The sequence below is a fragment of the Taudactylus pleione genome, unplaced genomic scaffold (assembly GCF_031769625.1).
Source record: "Taudactylus pleione unplaced genomic scaffold, aTauple2 ptg000016l, whole genome shotgun sequence".
In the NCBI taxonomy this organism is placed as follows: domain Eukaryota; kingdom Metazoa; phylum Chordata; class Amphibia; order Anura; family Myobatrachidae; genus Taudactylus; species Taudactylus pleione.
In genome coordinates, this window is record NW_028284418.1 from 39,003,353 (window position 1) to 39,023,783 (window position 20,431).

The 20,431-nt window shown below is 44.6% G+C and overlaps 1 protein-coding gene across 3 annotated transcripts in view; it reads left to right on the forward strand.

Annotated features, from left to right (window-relative positions):
• Nucleotides 1–270: 270 nt before the first annotated feature.
• Nucleotides 271–20,431, forward strand: part of LOC148541952 (uncharacterized) — a 131,091-nt gene continuing 110,930 nt past the window's right edge. For all 3 annotated transcript variants that reach the window (XR_015878494.1, XR_015878495.1, XM_088473633.1), the window contains exon 1: nucleotides 271–679. The gene's annotated coding sequence lies outside the window, so the exon portion shown is untranslated. The remainder of the gene's footprint in view (nucleotides 680–20,431) is intronic.

The following is a 20,431-nucleotide window of genomic DNA, read 5'->3' on the forward strand; positions in this document are numbered from 1 at the left end:
GAAGAACTTTCGGGGTGACAGGTATAAGTTGTTCCCAGTCACTCAATTACTGCAGCTAGTGTCATCACCGCTCAGGTTGTTTCCCTGACACAGCTGTGCCTCAGCGCTGCTTTTTTTTAAAACTGTCTGTGATCGTATTTCCCAAACACTCTGAATTGTCCCCGCCTCCTATCTCTCCAGCTCCTATAGGCTGCTGCTCAATCTCCTAGGGGCAGGCTTATTCTCAATATGACAGCTGCCCGTAGTCTGTAAAGGAGATTAGGGATGTGCAGTTAAAGGATCAGTCTCCTTCTATACTTTTCAATTTGCCAGTCAGTACTGCTCACTAACTAATTATCTTGTAAAAGTGTGGGTGTCCTGGGCCCTCCGTTTACTCACACGCCAGGCTCAGCGCTACTGCTGCCGCCCTCCCAGATTCAAAGATCTTGAGCAGATGGTAGTTCTATTTCCAATCAGCACCTCGCAACTCCTGTGACGGAGGCGCTGCTTCAGCTGGGCGTACACTACGGCCGGCTTTGCTTCCTCACAACCACCGGGTAACCTTGGGAACGTCCTCCTCCTTTCCGGCAGCACTACTGAGCGGCTCCCCCCAGCTTATGGGCAGTACTCAGCATGCTCCGCTACTTCCTAGTAGCAGCCCCACGCTCGCACCACATCCACTACTCCGGGTACTCCTAAGGTGAGTAACGATGTGCGCTCTGGAGGGGGGACCAGCAGATTGCCAACTAGTGCTTATGCAGCCCTTACATACTAATCTACCACCGTGCGTCCTACTATACAAAGGCTCCTGCTGATTTTAGTACCTTCTAAAGTACCAAAGGCCCCATGTAATTTTGCCCACAGCACATATTTACCTTAAATGATCAGCCTCTGTTATGGCTTTTACCCACCCCCTCACAGTCAATAAATATATACAATGCATACATATTACATTACCCTATACATCCCTATATACAGATCATATTGTCAACCTTCATTTATTTATTAACCCATATATTCTATAGGTACATATACATTGAGGTGCCAGACAGCATTCCCACATACCCTAAAATGTGCCTAGCCCTATACTGTTTTTAGCCATATATTAATATGGCTACATGATATTTAACAGAAAACACTAAACTGTTTAATTTAATTACTGCAATTACAGAATAAATACTGTAGGACTGAATGCACAATATTATATTCCTTAACAAATGCTGGCAAGATAAACAAAAAAGTTTGATGCTTTGTACAAGCTACAGGTAAAAAGCCCAATTATTTCAATTGTCCATATAGTTTTTAATTGAAATCTTGGAGTAAATGTGTCTTCGGAGCAATACTATAAACACAATGACAATCATTTTGTGCAGTTTGCTGTTATATACTAAGGATTCTGCCTTTGAACCTCTATACACCCCTGCCTATACCTTCTGATATCCTTCCTATAAACCTCTAAGGATGACGCTATTTTGCGTACGTAGTTATACAGTAAATAAAGACTCCAGACCTAGAACCTGTGGTTCCAAAGCACAAAGTATTATTCAAGTAAAAGTACAGTCAGTTACACGCTAGTTCTAAGTACAATTTAGTGCAAAGGAATTATACAAACCCAAGTACAGTTATACATACGGAGCACTCTGGACCAGATGTAGGCATCAGCAAGAAACCCCTCGTCAATCAGCATTCAGCACGAAGACTAGGAACCCAGGGTCAGAGCACACATATTTATACCCCCCAGGAAAAAACAACACAATAGAGAAGTTTGTTGCTAATACCATTGGTCCTAAAGGAGAGGGCATATGTTACAAGGCATTTAACAGGTTGGTTCAAATAGACACAGTCCAGCCTCTAACAACTGGTGGTCTCTGGTTTCCCGCCTCATGCAAATTCTAACAGTTCATATAATGTACATTTTGTTGCTTGAAGTCTCTGCGGTCCATAAGTTGAGAATGCATGTTGCGATCTCTCCATCGATATTACCGGAATACTGTTGAGAGAGTACGCATCAGTACAATACCACACATGGCTTACTTATCACATATAAAACCTTAGTTACGAAATAATCTTTATTTCCTAGCAATTATAATAAATGTGCATACTTGAATCTTATACCTTAAAGCTTATGGAACCTTGTATGTGAATATGTAATGTGTGAGTATGTGGGGATTGATGTAAAGACGCTAGTTAGGTTTATCTGATTTGGGGCAGATGTGCACACATGCAGCTAATAAACAGCGTTCGCATGCAGGATATTGTGCATTCGCTACTGAGCATCATGTTAGCAGCTTAACTGTGCGTAATGTGCGGTGTTCATGCATGAGATTCCATACACATGTATATATGTGTACACATATATCTATACGCATATATATATATATACATATACACACACATCTCATTCCTTATTTACAGTTTCAAACTGTAATGCAAATGAGTTACCCCCAGCTGTGAAGCCGGGGGCCATTCTGTCTGGGTGTGGGACTAAAACCTGTTTAGGATTCAGACAAGTTCAATTGTGTAGATCAATGCCTGGGTTATATTACAATTGCCACAACTATACTTGCCTACATACAGGGATTCCCAATTTGTATGTAAAACACTCACAATATCCTGGTGCATTGTCTATTCTATTTACTTTTCTCAGGGGCTGCATGCACCTAGTTTCTCAGGGGCTGCAGCGCCTAGTTGTTTTTGGTAGATTATCAAAAACATTGCTATCTGTACTTAGCTCGTGAGTTGTAACTTAAAATGGCGCTGGTCGCAAAATGGCGTCTTGAAGATTCTTGTTTCTAAAATGGAGTCTAGCTTCCATTCGCAAGATGGCGTCATGCACGCCAATTTCTACGCTGATTCCATCTCAACCACTAATCCAGCTTCGATAGTCCACCCTTTGATAGCGAACAACATGCTATCACATCCTGATTTAAAATTAATTTAGGCATACATTTATATATATTAATGTTATTAGGGGATGGCACAAGGTGGTTCTTAATCCATCAATAATGTGTCTCTAGGAGGGGACATAAAACTACCATTATACGCACACCGAGGACCTTGGGAGATCATATGAAAGATGTGTGGATGCACCAGTACTACAAAGGAAGTTTTGATTCGGAATTAGGGACATTATTTGAGGTGTTTTTAAAATAACATTTTGATAATACTTTGTATGCACATCTAAATATAATACATTATATGATGGTATTTCTAGTTCAGAGTTGTAATACAGTTCTACATTTACCTCAGTATTCATATGGGTACTACTAACCACCATCATAATTTCGCTCTTCCGATTTACCTTATTTTTAAATTTTCCACACTTCAACACATTAGGAACACACCGGACACATATGCCAATTATTATGATGACAATCAGTATAAGGATTAAGAATTTGCCTATGCTGGTGATCACTTCCTGGACCCATTCCCCTAGACCTGAGAACCATTTCACTGGGTTCAGCCATGAAACCCATCCTTCTATCTTCTCCCCTACTTCAGCCACTGAAGCATTATGGTTCTTACAAAATTCCCATTTTAGCTGCAGAATTTCATCCATCTTTCGGTCTATCACCTCCTTGTGGTCGCTGGTATCATTGGTGACATAGGTGCAACATTTTACTAAAAATTCGGTGGCCAACATTACGCAATACCCTCCAGTAACAGCAGTTAAATAATTTAACACTAGCCTGTGTTGCACCAGTTCTTTCTTGTATGTTTGCAATTCTCTCCATGTATACCTGAATGTGTCATCGTACATCTCAGTGATATTATCTATTAATTTAGCAAGTTCCTGAATATATCTAAAATTTAATGTACCCCGAGCGATCCTGGTGGGATCCAATGTGACTAAAACTTGAAAGCCAGTTGTCTCACTAAGTAACTGAGTGGCTTTATGCACATCACCAGGTATCATATTTCGTTTGCCTCTGTGTTCATACTGCATGTGAAGATATGGTGATGGTGTGTTTTTATAAATACCAAGCATTTCACCATGTGTAAGGGTCATAATTTCTGGAAGTAGTCTTCCCAAATAACATAACAATTATGGTACTAAGATTGGTCAGACACTCCCCTGATTTGGCATAGCACTCCTCCTCCTCCTGACTCCACTCCATCAGCACTGCCATCAGCTCCCATCTCCTCTATCGGTCCTCCATCACAGGAACTGGGTATCCCCAAACAAACCAAGATGACGGAAACTCTAGAAGAAGAATACAAAAATGAACACAGCAGAACAATCCCTTGCTGCGACACTGATCTACAGTTTTCTTTGAGCTCAAGTTTCTCACTGTCACCTTTTTAATCCACCCGGCACAAGCTCGAAATCGACAGGTCCACGTTATCGGCCTCATCTCCGTTTTGTATCTCCACCGGTTGGTTAACTTCCCTGTAGTGAGTGGAATGGACCCACGAATGTTCCCTGACCACCCTTTGAGGATGTGGTACTTTGTCAACAACGTCAGATACGGACTTTTCCACCGATCAGTCAAACAACCTGAGCTAAAAAAAATTCGGATCATAACAAATTCCCCAGGTTCGACATCATGACAGTTTGCATCTGACATGTTGGAAAATAACATTTTCAATTTCAGTTGTTCTTACTCATCTTCATGAGACACTGCACAGTAACCTCATTATCATGTTTTCACATGAGGCTGCCTGTTAATCAGTATCTCAAAGGGGGGACAGATAAAAGAAATGACAGTCTGGAATGATCTTGGTTTTATTACCCATCACCTTACACATGTTCTGGGAAATGTCACCTGTAAAATGAGTCCCCCTATCACTTTTAATAATTCTAGGGATATAGTATCTGCATACAGGTTCCTGCAGTTAAATCTTGTTATTAATAGCTACTGCTCTAAATAATGCCTGGGCCCCTGGGTTGGATAGTATTCAGAGTATTTGACCTTAGCCTGGCATGGCTGCCGTTTATCCTTAGCAACCTTGTGTACTGTGTGTGAGAGATAAAGCACAACAGTTAAATATCATTTAAACATGACCTAAATACAACTATAAATCGTCCATATTTTACATTAGAACAGATCCATTGGCAGGTTGAAAAGATTGTAAACAGTTATATAAGGCCTGGGAGAAGATACTGGGGTTGGCTATGAACCCATGGGAAACCCGTGTTCATGTGTGGTGTTCTTCACTTTGCAGTACTTACTTATGTGTCCCACTTGGTGACAGTTAAAACATCTTTTTGAATGGGGTGGATGAAAGGATTGTTGTGGGAGTTTGAGGGAAAGATGGTGGGTATGGGTAGGAATATGGAGGATAAGGGTATGGTGGGAGGTATGAAATTTGTGGGTAGCATGGGACCTGTGGTTGTGTATGATATGTGGGGTGAGGATGTATTTGCTGTGGTGTGGGATTGGTGAGGACGTGTAACTGTTTAGGTGCAAGTGTGTGTATAGGTGCAGGTGTGTCTACAGGCTGTGATGTTACAGTCATTCCTTCCAGAGCTTGGATACTGACAGCCATTAGTTTTTCGCTCTGGGTCTCTCTCTTCTTTGAGATGTTTTTATCATGTTCTATGGCAGATTCTGTGAGGGCATCTATTGTGACTCCCCTCCAGCCATGCTGTGAGGTCTGAACCCGGGCAATATTATCTTGGTTTACTTGGTCCGTTAAGGGAACATCACCATCCAATACACAATCCGTGATGAATTTTGTCATGTTGGTATTGCGTGGTAGACAGGCCCTTAACACCACATGCTAATCTTTATTAGTTGGCTCATGAGAACTACCCAAATTCCTCAAAAATCTCTGACAATTGGCTAGTTCCTTTTTGTTATCGGGGAAATCATTTATGATGGAACTTAGTTCTGCTCTTGTCCAAGGACAATGCATTACCACTTCCATCATGGGCACTACACCATTCGCATCTGCATTTCCATTCGGAACAGTTATTGTCCGAATGGGATGCAGACCGGCAACGCTGCTACCTTTGACCTTGTTACCTGGCTGGGGGTTTAGTCTGCTGCTGCTACGTATGATATTAACAACTTCCTCTATGGGTGCAGGGGGGGCTAGCACTTCCCTTGCTATTACTGATGGAGACGGCGGCACCACTCGTGATTGTCGTGATGCAGCATCTATCATCTGTACAGCATGGGAAATGGCAGACATTACAATAGGCTCATCATCCACATCATGAACATTTTCTTTATAGTTGCTTAAGAGAGGGTACAAATTACTTTTTACATTTTTTGGGGTATTTTTGATAACTGTACTTGCACTTCCATCCACATAAGGTGGAGGTGGTGTGTGTGAACTGCTGACAATACCTTCCACAACGCTACCTTGCTGCACGTGCGCGCCATTTTGCGACTCACTCATATTGCAATTTAGCGTCGCGGATGCATTCTCTGGCAATGCGCTCACAATGCTAATTTGCGTCGCTTGCGGATTTTTAAGCCACGCATCCCCTTCATGCTGACACAACTTTAAACATTCATAATATTTTACCTTTTTACCTCGAGAGCGCATCAGACTGATGTGGACATTATTCAATACATCTTTATCAAAACTACCAATTCTAGGAAATGGTTTAACACTCTTCCTCATATTAAACCATAAATCACCTGGTTGCATTGGCACCATACCTAATATGCATAATATGCCGCGCCGACCCAAGTGGCGCTTCCAACAGCAGCAAATCATTTAACATCTCTACCGTTTGCTTGGCCCTCATCCTGGGAGAACCCTAAGTTTTTCAATAAAGATTTAAATTGGTGAAAGACAGTCTAGATACTCTCACTTACCAACAGAAGAAATTTCTAGATGCCCCCGCTCACCTACAGAAGAAATTTCTAGATGCCCCCGCTCACCTATGGAAGAAATCTCTAGATGCCCCCGCTCACCTATGGAAGAAATTTCTAGATGCCCCCACTCACCTATTATCTTTCAGCTCACAATCACAAGTTTCCTAGTGTGGCTCAGCTACAATGCTCAAATAACCCAACCTAATTATTGAACACTGCAATCACACTGAGAGGCAGTCCCTACAACAAAGACAACATGTACACCTGCTGATGTGTATAGAATGGTAAGTTACTTACCGAGCTACTAGGCCAAATCCTGCGCCTAGTACTTAAGGGTCATACAATACCCTTAACCTTTAGGTCCCGTGTTACACCCTAAACAAATACTCACAATCACACACTATTTTCCTGTGCAGAAAACTACACGTTAACCCAATTATTGGCAACAATTGAAAAGAATGTAAACCTCAATGGCTTTGTTTAAACACGTGGCAGCACAACCGGAAGTACGCATACGTTATTGTGCAACCAGTCACATACACAATAATGCGACTACCACACAACCGTATAACAACCTTTAGCTGCATACACAAAGGTGCATCTTTACTGTGCGCAAAACTGCGACTCAGCCGCGTGTTCAATACTGCGGCACCCCTTTAAATGTTAGGTTCTATCAACAAAGGAAAACAAACTTTTTCCTCTCTTGTCCCTGGATTCTAGTCAGCATCCCTGGCTCACATGAAAATGGGTAGCGATCTCTCAACACCGAGCGGTTACAGGTAAACCCTGCATGTGGCCACTCCACCCTGTGGTGAGATATTGATAACCGTATGTGCCATGTGAGTGGGTAAGTGACTTCACTATGAACCCCCGACTAAGGATTCTGCCTTTGAACCTCTATACACCCCTGCCTATACCTTCTGATATCCTTCCTATAAACCTCTAAGGATGATGCTATTTTGCATACGCAGTTATACAGTAAATAAAGACTCCAGACCTAGAACCTGTGGTTCCAAAGCACAAAGTATTATTCAAGTAAAAGTACAGTCAGTTACACACTAGTTATAAGTACAATTTAGTGCAAAGGAATTATACAGACCCAAGTACAGTTATACATACGGAGCGCTCTGGACCAGATGTAGGCATCAGCAAGAAACCCCTCGTCAATCAGCATTCAGCATGAAGACTAGGAACCCAGGGTCAGAGCACACATATTTATACCCCCCAGGAATAAACAACACAATAGAGAAGTTTGTTGCTAATACCATTGGTCCTAAAGGAGAGGGCATATGTTACAAGGCATTTAAGAGGTTGGTTCAAATAGACACAGTCCAGCCTCTAACAACTGGTGTTCTCTGGTTTCCCGCCTCATGCAAATCCTAACAGTTGTTCATATAATGTACATTTGTTACTTGAAGTCTCTGCGGTCCATAAGTTGAGAATGCATGTTGCAATCTCTCCATCGATATTACCGGAATACTGTTGAGAGAGTACGCATCAGTACAATACCAAACATGGCTTACTTATCACATATAAAACCTTAGTTACGAAATAATCTTTATTTCCTAGCAATTATAATAAATGTGCATACTTGAATCTTATACCTTAAAGCTTATGGAACCTCATATGTGAATATGTAATGTGTGAGTATGTGGGGTTTGATGTAAAGAAAGAAAGAACCCCCTAACGCCATCTGAAGATGGCATTAGGCAATGAAGGCAAGCTCCAAATAGCCAAGCTTTTCAGAGCTGTCAATGAGTGTTATAGGGAGCAGATGGCGATCATGTCTATGTATACAGCAAATCACAGACCAATGACAGATATTTACTCATTTTACCTTTTTGTATTTTTGGAACTTTCTGGATAAGTGATATTGTAGATATATATTAAAAAGGACCTGTCACCTGGACCCCTGAGACCTTGTGCACTATCGGCTTGATTCATAGTTGCATGCAAAGCAACCACAATTCCAGCACTCTGCTAGCTTGGATATAAATATAGATTTTCACCTGTAGTCAGAGCTGGCCATATCTATGCGACTTCTCCGCCCTCATCCATCTGCTTGTGAAAGTAGCCACCATGGCTAGGAGTGCACATTTGCATGGGGCCTTTGTTTGGTGCAAGAAGTCTGTGTGAATGTGGTTGGATCTCTGCATACGATCACCTCTCAATAGCCCCAAATTCTGCCTACACACAATACTCTTACCCTACATGTGAACACCCACTTGTCACTCAGTAACACCCATTCAGCCACAAGTGCTGAGCCCATAATTGCGCTAAATTGCATATACAGACCCCATTGAATGAGCAAGTTACTAAAATTTGCACAATATGTCCTCAGACGGAATTACATGTAACTCTGAATCAGGCTCTATGTGCATGGCAGAAATAACAGGGATTTCCTGTGACACCTCTTGATAGAGAACTATTTACGTACAATACTCTCTCCGTCTTCTGTTACCTCCACACCGTACAGCACATAAACTATGGAGAACAGAGAAAGAAGACTCAGGATTGGGTTTGAGTCTCTAACAACGTGACTTGCTTTCTGAGGCGAGCCATCAAACTGCTCTGTGATCCTGGGTTGTTTTACTCTATACCACACAAAGGCACTCTGGGTTTAATTCCCTCTTCAGGGTGAATGAATCCCAGTTTTATTTATTCCTCCAAAAATAATTTTTTATTGAAAGTGTTCCAATATATACAGATAAAGTAGGACAGTATTCATTAAGTGCATTTACAATTTGACACATAAACATAAAAAGAATGGAAGAAAGGCATTACGGGTACAAAAGAAGAACATGTACAGCACACATAACTTAGTCATTGACCAGGTTTATTGGTAAAGCAATCTATCTTTATATACTGTACATTTGTGAAAAAATAGCTTGAATTAAAATTTGGAATGCACATTTACAGGGTATAGAATACTCAAAGGTTAAATAATCTGCTAAGAAATAATTTCTACCCCTAAGTCATTATAAAAGAATTATCATTGATAACTGAGTCAGTGTACTATAAAGTATATGTTAGGACATGGAGTCCACGCCCTGCCCATTTACACTCAGTGATGCAGTTATGAGCTTGACTAGACATCAAATGAAGTTGGGTTGAGTTGTTAATGTTCTCTTGTGCTTTATTGTAAAATACTTTGAGCATGAACCTGTTGAGAAAATGAATCATCTCTGGCTGGAGACTAGATGTTTACTCTCATAAAATTTAAAGTCTAAGAGTCCACACTGTATATTAAAAGATGATGCACTTTTAGCTACGTGAAGTTTTAATCCACTAGTGACTAATTGTTCCCAAAATCATTTACACTGTGAGATGTTTTCGCCATCTGCGGCAGACCTTTACAGCGTTGTCATTTTTGTGTCTGGAAAAGGCTATAAAAAGGAAGCTAGCAAAAAACAAAAACACATTTGTACCTATTAAAGTAACATAGTATTTTTATGTACGTGGATCATGTTGCGCGTGTGGTTTGCTGGGTATCCTGGGGGCATGTACAGAATGCAACATATGAGAGTAGCTAAAACTATAAAGGTTCCTCTTTAAAACTGATATTCTTCACAACAGTCCATCTTTAGGAATGCATTTAACCATCTCTCTCACAGCCTTAGCCATACAATAGCCCGACATACTGTACCTAAAGGCAAACATCTCAAATCTTACGACTAAAGCTGGGTACACACAGACAGATATATTGGTGGATCAATTGATCGGCCTATATATCTGGTGCCTGTCGGCCAGTGTGAACCAGCGATATGTCTGTGAGTGACGTCGTTCACAGACATATCGCGTTGGCTCTGCTGCACAGCCGATGGACAGATATACAGTCAGGTGCATAAATATTGGGACATTGACAGAATTTTCATATTTTGGCCTCTATTCACTACCACAATGGCTTTGAAATGAAACAAACAAGATGTGCTTTAACTGCAGACTTTCAGATTTAATTTGAGGGTAATTACATCCAAATCAGGTGAACGGTGTAGGAATTACAACGGTTTCTATATGTGCCTCCCACTTTTTAAGGGGCCAAAAGTAATGGGACTATCAACTCAAAAGCTATTTCATGGACAGGTGTGGGCTATTCCCTTGTTATTTCATTATCAATTAAGCAGGTAAAAGGTCTGGAGTTGATTCTAGGTGTGACATTTGCATTTGGAATCAGTTGCTGTCGACTCTCAATATGAGATCCAAAGAGCTGTCACTATCAGTGAAGCAAGCCATCATTAGGCTGAAAAATCAAAAGAAACCCATCAGAGAGATTGCAAAAACATTAGGTGTGGCCAAATCAACTGTTTGGAACAGTCTTAAAAAGAAAGAACGCATCGGAGAGCTCAGCAACACCAAAAGACCCAGAAGACCATGGAAAACAACTGTGGTGGATGACAGAAGAATTATTTCCCTGGTGAAGAAAAACCCCTTCACAACAGTTGGCCAAATCAAGAACACTCTCCAGGAGGTAGGTGTATATGTGTCAAAGTCAACAATCAAGAGAAGACTTCACAAGAGTGAATATAGAGGGTTCACCACAAGATGTAAACCATTGGTGAGCCACAAAAACAGGAAGACCAGATTAGAGTTTGCCAAACAACATCTAAAAAAGCCATTACAGTTCTGGAACAACATCCTATGGACAGATGAGACAAAGATCAACTTGTACCAGAGTGATGGGAAGAGAAGAGTATGGAGAAGGAAAGGAACTGCTCATGATCCAAAACATACCACCTCATCAGTGAAGCATGGTGGTGGTGGTGTCATGGCGTGGGCATGTATGGTTGTCAATGGAACTGGTTCCCTTGTATTTATTGATGATGTGTGACTGCTGACAAAAGCAGCAGAATGAATTCTGAAGTGTTTCGGGCAATATTATATGCTCATATTCAGTCAAATGCTTCAGAACTCATTGGACGGCGCTTCACAGTGCAGATGGACAATGACCCGAAGCATACTGCAAAAGCAACCAAAGAGTTTTTTAAGGCTAAAAAGTGGAATGTTATGCAATGGCCAAGTCAATCCCCTGACCTGAATCCGATTGAGCATGCATTTCACTTGAAGTGAAGACAAAACTGAAGGGAAAATGCCCCAAGAACAAACAGGAACTGAAGAAATTTGCAGTAGAGGCCTGGCAGAGCATCACCAGGGATGAAACCCAGCATCTGGTGATGTCTATGCATTCCAGACTTCAGGCTGTAATTGCCTGCAAAGGATTTGCAACAAAGTATTAAAAAGTGAAAGTTAGATTTAGGATTGTTTAGTTTGTCCCATTACTTTTGGCCCCTTAAAAAGTGGGAGGCACATATAGAAACCGTTGTAATTCCTACACCGTTCACCTGATTTGGATGTAATTACCCTCAAATTAAGTCTGCAGTTAAAGCACATCTTGTTTGTCTCATTTCAAAGCCATTGTGGTGGTGAATAGAGACCAAAATATGAAAATTCTGTCAATGTCTCAATATTTATGCACCTGACTGTATCTCCAGATATATTTATCCATCGGCAAGTGTGTACGGTCGATCGGCCGACCTCCCGTACACATGTAGTGGCAGCCGCAGGGAGGGGGACAGACCCGGTCACAGGGTGCCTGGAAGAGCATGGTCGTTTAGTGTATATGAACGACCATCATCTACAGATATATCCGCAGTTCACTCGATATGCAGATTTATCTGCTAGGTGTGTACCTACCTTAATGTTCTTGTAGCAACTTTTTGTTAAATTGTGTAAACAAATTTACTGTGTTTTACTATAGTTTACTATTAAAATTAAATTGACAAAAGTAAATACAAGTGTATCAACATTACTACAGAGCTGTGGACCTGATTTAAGTAAAATATATAAAACTATTTTACAGGTAACTGGCATATAATAACCACAATGGGATTGTGTAATTATGAACACCACCATCTCTACACAATTACTTATAAGGTGCCTACATGACCGATTTTGACGCATAGGAATGACAAATTGTGTAAAATATGTCCAAATCGTGATGTCAACTCACAATCACAATGCTGATGCGCGTACCTGCTGGTCGTACATCGCATCTTCAGATCTTGCTTGCTGCAGGTAAAATTTTGCCAATCTCATACACGATGTTGTGCAATAGATATTTTTTGTGCACGATAGATCTTAAGTCAGATTGGACACTTTTTAGCACCATATCATGTCCTGGAGTACCGGGGAGCTGCTGGGGAGAGTTCAAGGGAAATCGGACACGATATCACATCGTGAGCACATCACCTAGTGTGTAAGCACCTATAGGAAGGTTTTCATAAAAGTGCCCAGCACTCTCACCATTCCACCTTTCTAATTGTCCTAACAGACAGATATGTCCTCATGTATTCATATTCAATATATTGGTTCTTTTAAAAGTCACTAACACTCATGATAATAAAATGCAGCAGAATTGTCTGCAGGTTGTTACAGGTTGAGTCTCCCATATCCAAAATGCTTGGGACCAGGGGTATTTTGGATAACGGAATATTCCGTATTTTGGAATATTTGCATATCATAATGAAATATCTTGGGAATGGGACCCCAATATACACACAGAATGCATTTATGTGTTATATACACCTTATACACACAGCCTGCAGGTAATTTTATACAATATTTTTAATAATTTGTGCCTTAGACAAAGTTTGTGTACATTGAACCATCAAAAATCAAAGGTTTCATTATTTCAGTCATGCCAAAATTATTCCATATTTCGGAATATTTGGATATGGGAGACTTGACCTGCATATACATTTCAATGCTGCATATTTACGTAGTGTAGAAATTTACTATGCTGGATAAGGGAGGATGCAGTCTGTCTTTATTCTACTTGATATGAAATGACGCCTCTGCATGAAACTAATACCTCTTATGTGCTCACACATAAAGAACATCCACAGCTATAATGTTTTTGGGTTGAAGAATGATGCTCACATATCTGTGTTAATTAATTCAGCTGTAAATCTAGAATGAATGGACTTCATACTTGCTTGTAGACTTTTTTAGGCCACGACATAAACTAATAAATAGGAATACTTGTTTGTGCATATGTGTGTGCAGTACTGTATGTGCAGTGCTCTATCTGCCAGTAGTGTTACTTCTAAATAGGAGTCCCCTGTACATTAATAAATAAATAAGTCACTACAATTTTAAATCTTCAAATAAACAAAATGTTCAAATTAAATAAAGAAATAAATAAAGGTGATGTTTCCATATAAAATGGTTACTATTCTTATGGTGTGGTTAGATGTATAGGATAATGGAGGCTACCCAGTCTCTGAGAGAGGACAGACAGAGCAGCACAGGAGGTGAGAGGCACCTGGAGACAAGATTCACCAGAGAACAACTCACATTATCAGTGGGATGCAGTAATAGAGACACTTATCTCGCATTGTTGCTCTCATACAAATGAAGTTTGAGTGGATGAAACTGAGACACTGCACAATAAAATGAAGAGACCCACAAGTACAGTAAATGTTGAAGTTTGATGTGCACCTTACACCATATATAAGATAAAAAAATATATAAAATAGATATTTCACAGAGAAATGCTTGTTAGTTATTTGTATGTATGTTTATTCAGAGCCCCAGTTGGTATGTAGCCCGATCTCTAGGGTCAGCCTGGGCTGGGGGGCCGGTACAATTTTAGTGATCCAGGGCCAGCTGCAGCCACGCTTTGCATGTACATTTCTGGCTGCAGGAGGTAGGCAGAGAGGATGCTCCCTGGCAACTCTGTGCTGTAACATAATCGGAGCAGCTGGGTAGCTCTGTCTAGGGATGGACATCGGAAGCCTGCCATCGAATGGTTGCCGGGCTTCCGACATAAAATCATGCGATGCGATGTCAACTAGCCATCGCATCACAACAATTCAATAGTATAACCATCGCGAGATGGCAATGGAGAGGGCAATCAAAAAGTTATGCAAGGGCACAATGGAGGGGACAATCAGATAAACCATGCCTGCATTTTTTTTGCCACTTTAATTTTGCCATTGCTGTACGCTGGTAAAAAAAATCTGGCCTCTTAAATGCATTGGCCACACAGGCTAGAAGTTGCTCGCCAGCACCTGCTGATCTATGTTAGAGGCACCCTAAATTATGCTGGCAAGCTTCAGCACCATGCACAGACTTTCCAATTTGGCTATGTACTTTAATTCTTGTTGGTGTAAAATGGCATAACTCCAGCTTCTCCTTGCCACTATTTCTGAATATACTACTATTAACTTGGGGAGCATTACCCAGAGCCTCATTATATCCTCTGTCATTTCTTCTACTTCTTAATAACACTACACCCAGGTTAATTCCTTCAGCATGAAAAAAAATAGGATTTAAAAAATAAATTTGAACATACTATACTGTACATTCATTCAACAAAAACTTGTATATTTGAACACAATGAGGGAAATGTATCAAATCTTGAAGAGAGATAAAGTGGAGAGAGATATAGTACTAACCAATCAGCTCCTAACTGTTATGTTACAGGCTGTGTTTAACAATTGACAGGAGCTGATTGGTTGGTAGTTTATATTTTTACTTTATCTCTCTCCAATGCTTGATACATCTGCCCCTGTGTTACAAAAATGATATTTTCTACTTCAGGGTCCATAGGGTATCCACAGGATACCTTGGGGTATAGGTGTGACGTCAGTCGCAGGGCACCAAAGAGTTAAGCTTTCAGCCTCCCAGGATGCACTAGGTCCCCCTCCTATACCCCGCCCCCAGGCCAAGGCACCTCAGTTTAGTTTGGTGCCCGGCCGGAGTCGGGTGCACCTGTTGGAGTGGGGGCTAGAAGAGCCCCTGAAGCTTATTCTTCATGCAGCTGTGGCTGCACAACTGGATGTACAGCATGGACAGTCAGTCCTGACGTCCATGCTGTCTTCCCTACACCCCGCCGGTACCAGAACGCCGGTACTGATCCGGGGATGCTGGTGGGCGTCTGGGGTCACAGCTAGCGGTGACCCCAGATGCTCCGGACCATGGCCGGATTCAAGGGGGACAGAGGTAAGCAGCGGGGTCCCGCGGTGGGTCCCCGCTGATCACATGGTCCTAAGTCCCCAGGCAGGGGGCTCCCTGGGGACTGGCTGCAGCGTGGAGCCAGGCGACCAACCTGCGCTTCCACTACCCCCTGGGACAGCGGACCGCAGCAGAGCGGCAAAGTACCGTTAGCGGAGGGGGAGGGTAGCGCGGAGGGCCTTTGCCGGCAGTGTTTGTCCATGGCGCGGCCTATTACGGTTACAGCACCGGTACAGGAGCCGCCCTGGGCTTGTTTCGCTCAGGCGTTAACAGCTTTAGTGGGCCAGTTAGCTCCGCAGCCCGCGTTTACTCCGATGGGTTTGTCCCAGCAGTCTGTGGTGTCGTCACCCATGCAGGGGTTCCCACGACAATTGGTGGTACCCCACAGTCTCCCTATTTCCCCGCTCCCGGGTTCTCAGGAGCCAGCGTGGGTTAACTCCCTGACGAGTTCTGTACAGCACTTGTCGGATGTGTTGCAAGGGGAGTCTGTGATGCGGTCTCATAAAAGGCCGGTGGCGTCTCTGTCCGCTCCTTATGAGGATGACGAAGGGACGTCTGATGATGGGGAGATTCTAGATCCTTACGATCAGGAACCTCTCCATACTAAGGACGCTGATGCTAAGTCCAAAGTATATATTCCTGGACTTATTCGGGCGGTCCGCACAGCCTTGGTGATTGAGGACGAAGTTCCCCCAGCGGCTAAATCTAAGTATGCCTTTTTCAAAGATGTGAAGGGCGATGCCACAGTCTTTCCTCTTTCGGGTCAGTTGGTGGACCATTTAGAGGAGGCGTGGAAACAACCTGGCAAAAGATACCAGCCGCAGAGACGCCTGGCGGTGGCTTATCCGTTCGCGGATAATTATTTTGCGAAGTGGGAATCCCCTCCACAGGTGGATTCTCACGTGACCCGTCTTGTCCGTAGTGCCACATTGCCGATGCCATCCATGTCCTCCCTTAAGGATGCTACGGACCGCAAGGTAGAAATCTGCCTGAAGTCCGCTTATTCCCTTGCAGGGGGGGCAGCACGGCCGGCTATGGCCATTTGCTGGGTTGCCAGAGCGATGGAGCGCTGGGCGGATTCATTAGAGGCTTCTTTTGAATCCGACTGTCCGGCCGATCAGGCGGAGTTGATTGGCAATCTCCGTGATTCGGCCACCTACATCAACGAGGCGGCTCTAGACATTAGTACTCTGGTGTCTAGAATTTCTTCAGCAGCGGTAGCTGCTCGTCGCACCTTGTGGCTGCGATCCTGGAAGGCGGACGCAGATTCCAAGAAAGGTCTGGAAGCGTTACCGTTTACCGGAGAAGTTCTCTTCGGTCCGGATCTGGATAAGATTGTGGCCACGCTGGCGGCAGCCAAATCTGCCTGTCTCCCGTCGGCCGCTGCTCCTTCTGGTTCGGGACCATCGTCCTTTCGGTCATCTAGGGCCCAGGGCAGGCCCAAACCACAGTCGTTTCCTCGACAGGCTGGCCCTAAGAAATCGGTCAAGCCCCGGAAGCAGGCATGGAGTACCAGACGTCCGGCCCCCAAGCCAGATGACAAGCCTGCGGCCTGACGGTCCGGGCCTCCCTTTGGGGGATCCCAGGGTGGGAGGCCGCCTGCTACAGTTCGCCCAGTGTTGGTCGACCACTACGACAGACACTTGGGTTCTGGAGGTGGTTTCTCACGGATACGCCCTCTCCTTCCGGCACAGACCCCCGGCTCGCTTCTTCACCACGGGTCTCCCATCAGACCGGAACAAGGCTACGGAGCTGCGGAAGGTATTGCACACTATGCTCCAGGCTGGAGTTATAGTGGCGGTTCCATTCTCCCAGAGGGGCCAGGGTTTCTATTCAAATCTATTTTTGGTACAGAAACCCAATGGGTCATATCGTCCGATTCTCAACCTCAAAGCACTCAACAAGTCTTTGCGGGTCCCGAAGTTTCGGATGGAGACCCTACGGTCCATCATTCTGGCGCTGGAACCTGGGGACTACTTGGTGTCATTGGACATACAGGACGCTTACCTGCATGTCCCTATTCTTTGGCGCCATCAACAGTTCCTCAGGTTCGCAATCAGCAGCGACCACTTCCAGTTTCGGGCGTTACCTTTTGGCCTGGCAACAGCACCACGTGTTTTCACCAAGGTGATGGCGGTCATGGCGGCTTCTCTGCGGCTGCAGGGAGTCCGCATGTTGCCGTATTTGGACGACCTGTTATTGGTGGCAGGATCTCCAGAGCTCCTGTTACGCCACTTGGACCTGACCATTGCACTGCTGCAACGGCACGGCTGGCTAATCAACTGGCAGAAGTCCACTCTAATCCCGTCTCGGAGGATTCTGCATCTTGGAGCCTTATTGGACTCGGGACAGCAAAGGATCTTCGTGACGGAGGACAAGATCTCTGCTTTACAGTCAAGGGTGCGCAGTTGTCTGCACAGCCGCCGGGTGTCCTTACACTTGGCGATGAGGTTACTGGGCTCCATGGTGTCGGTGTTCGACATGGTGGAATACGCCCAGTTTCACTCCAGACCTCTGCAGCACCTGATCCTGTCCAAGTGGAACGGGCTGACTCAGTCTCTGAAGTCCCAGACGATTGTGCTCACCCAGGAGGTTCGCCTGTCCCTTACGTGGTGGTTACAGACGACCCACCTCAACAAAGGACGTCCGTTCTGGGTTCCAAATTGGGTCCTGTTGACAACGGACGCCAGTCTTCGGGGCTGGGGAGCAGTTTCGGGTCCACACTTGTTCCAGGGCAGGTGGACGCCGACAGAAGCGGAGCTTCCAATAGATATCTTGGAACTCCGTGCGGTCTTCAATGCTCTCCAGCAGGCACAGCGGTTTCTCCAGGGTCGCCCGGTGCAGGTCCAGTTGGACAACGCTACCACCGTGGCCTACATAAACAGGCAAGGAGGAACTCGCAGTCGGGCGGCTCTCGTAGAGGTCTCTCGGATCCTGGTTTGGGCGGAGCGCAATCTTCCGGCCATATCAGCGGTCTTCATCCCGGGAGTGCTCAATTGGGAGGCGGACTTTCTAAGTCGCCAGGACGTTCATCCGGGGGAATGGTCCCTGCACCCGGACGTTTTTCAACTACTGGTGGACAGGTGGGGTCTTCCAGAAATCGACCTCATGGCGTCCCGGCACAACAACAAGTTGCCGGTGTACGGGTCTCGCACAAGAGACGAAGGGGCGTCTCTGGTGGATGCTCTGTCCGTCCGGTGGACGTTCCGGTTCGCATACCTGTTCCCTCCGGTCTTCCTTCTTCCACGGGTAATCCGGAAATTCAAACAGGAAGGAGGGACGCTCCTGTTGATAGCTCCCGCGTGGCCCAGACGGCACTGGTTCTCAGACCTTCAGGGTCTGTCCGTGGACATTCCTCTGCGGTTGCCGCTACGACCGGACCTTCTGTCTCAGGGTCCTTGCCTTCACCCGGACCTGACTCGGCTGTCTTTGACGGCGTGGCTGTTGAGACGGCCATGCTGAGGTCCCGGGGGTTTTCCAGCTCTGTGGTGCGTACCATGTTGCGAGCTCGGAAACCGTCTTCCGCGAGGATATACCATCGCGTGTGGCATACGTTCTTCCAGTGGTGTCGACCGAGAGGTTATGCACCGCGGGAGTTTCGTCTGTCTCGGATTCTCGCCTTCCTGCAAGCGGGACTAGATCATGGGCTTCGCCTTGCTTCTTTGAAGGTACAGGTTTCGGCCCTATCTGTCTGGTTTCACCGTAGGATTGCTACAATCCCGGATGTGCGCACCTTTATGCAGGGTGTTCTCCGCATTCAGCCGCCCTTTGTTCCACCTGTGGTGCCTTGGGATTTGGCTGTGGTCCTGAGGGCTCTCCAAGGACCGCCGTTTGAACCACTGGGCTCAGTGGATCTTAAATGGCTAACAGCTAAGACTGTTTTCCTTCTGGCCATTGCTTCGGCCAGACGTGTTTCTGAGTTAGGGGCTCTTTCTTGTAGACCCCCTTTCTTGGTTTTTTATGGGAACAGGGCAGTGCTCCGCACTCGGCCCGAGTTTCTTCCCAAAGTTGTTTCCCAGTTTCATATTAACGAGGAAATAGTTGTTCCGGCCTTTAACTCACCGGGTCTTTCCGTGGGTGAGGCCTCTTTGGATGTTGTGCGGGCCTTAAGGACTTATGTTGACCGCACTTCTTCGTTTAGGAAGTCGGACGCTTTGTTTGTCCTCTTTGGCTTCCGTAAAAAGGGTTGGCCTGCTTCAAAGCAAACTTTGGCAGCCTGGATCCGTATGGCTATTTCTGAAGCTTATCTTCATGAAGGCCTACCAGTCCCTCCTTCTCTGAAGGCTCATTCCACTAGGTCTGTGGGTCCTTCGTGGGCAGCTCGACGTGGTGCCTCGGCAGTTCAGATCTGCAAGGCTGCTACGTGGTCTTCTGTCCATACCTTCGTGAGGTATTACAGGTTTGACACCTTCGCCTCTCAGGATGCTTCCTTCGGGCGGCGGATTCTCCTTTCTGCCCAGGAGCGTCCCCACCCTTAAAGGATACTGCTTTGGGACATCCCCAAGGTATCCTGTGGATACCCTATGGACCCTGAAGTAGAAAATATGAGATATGGTAAGAACTTACCCTTGTTATCTCTATTTCTACGAAGTCCATAGGGTTCCACAGGACTCCCGCCCTGTCGCACCTGTGCTGCAGATGGGCTTTGCTCTGGTCACCGGTTT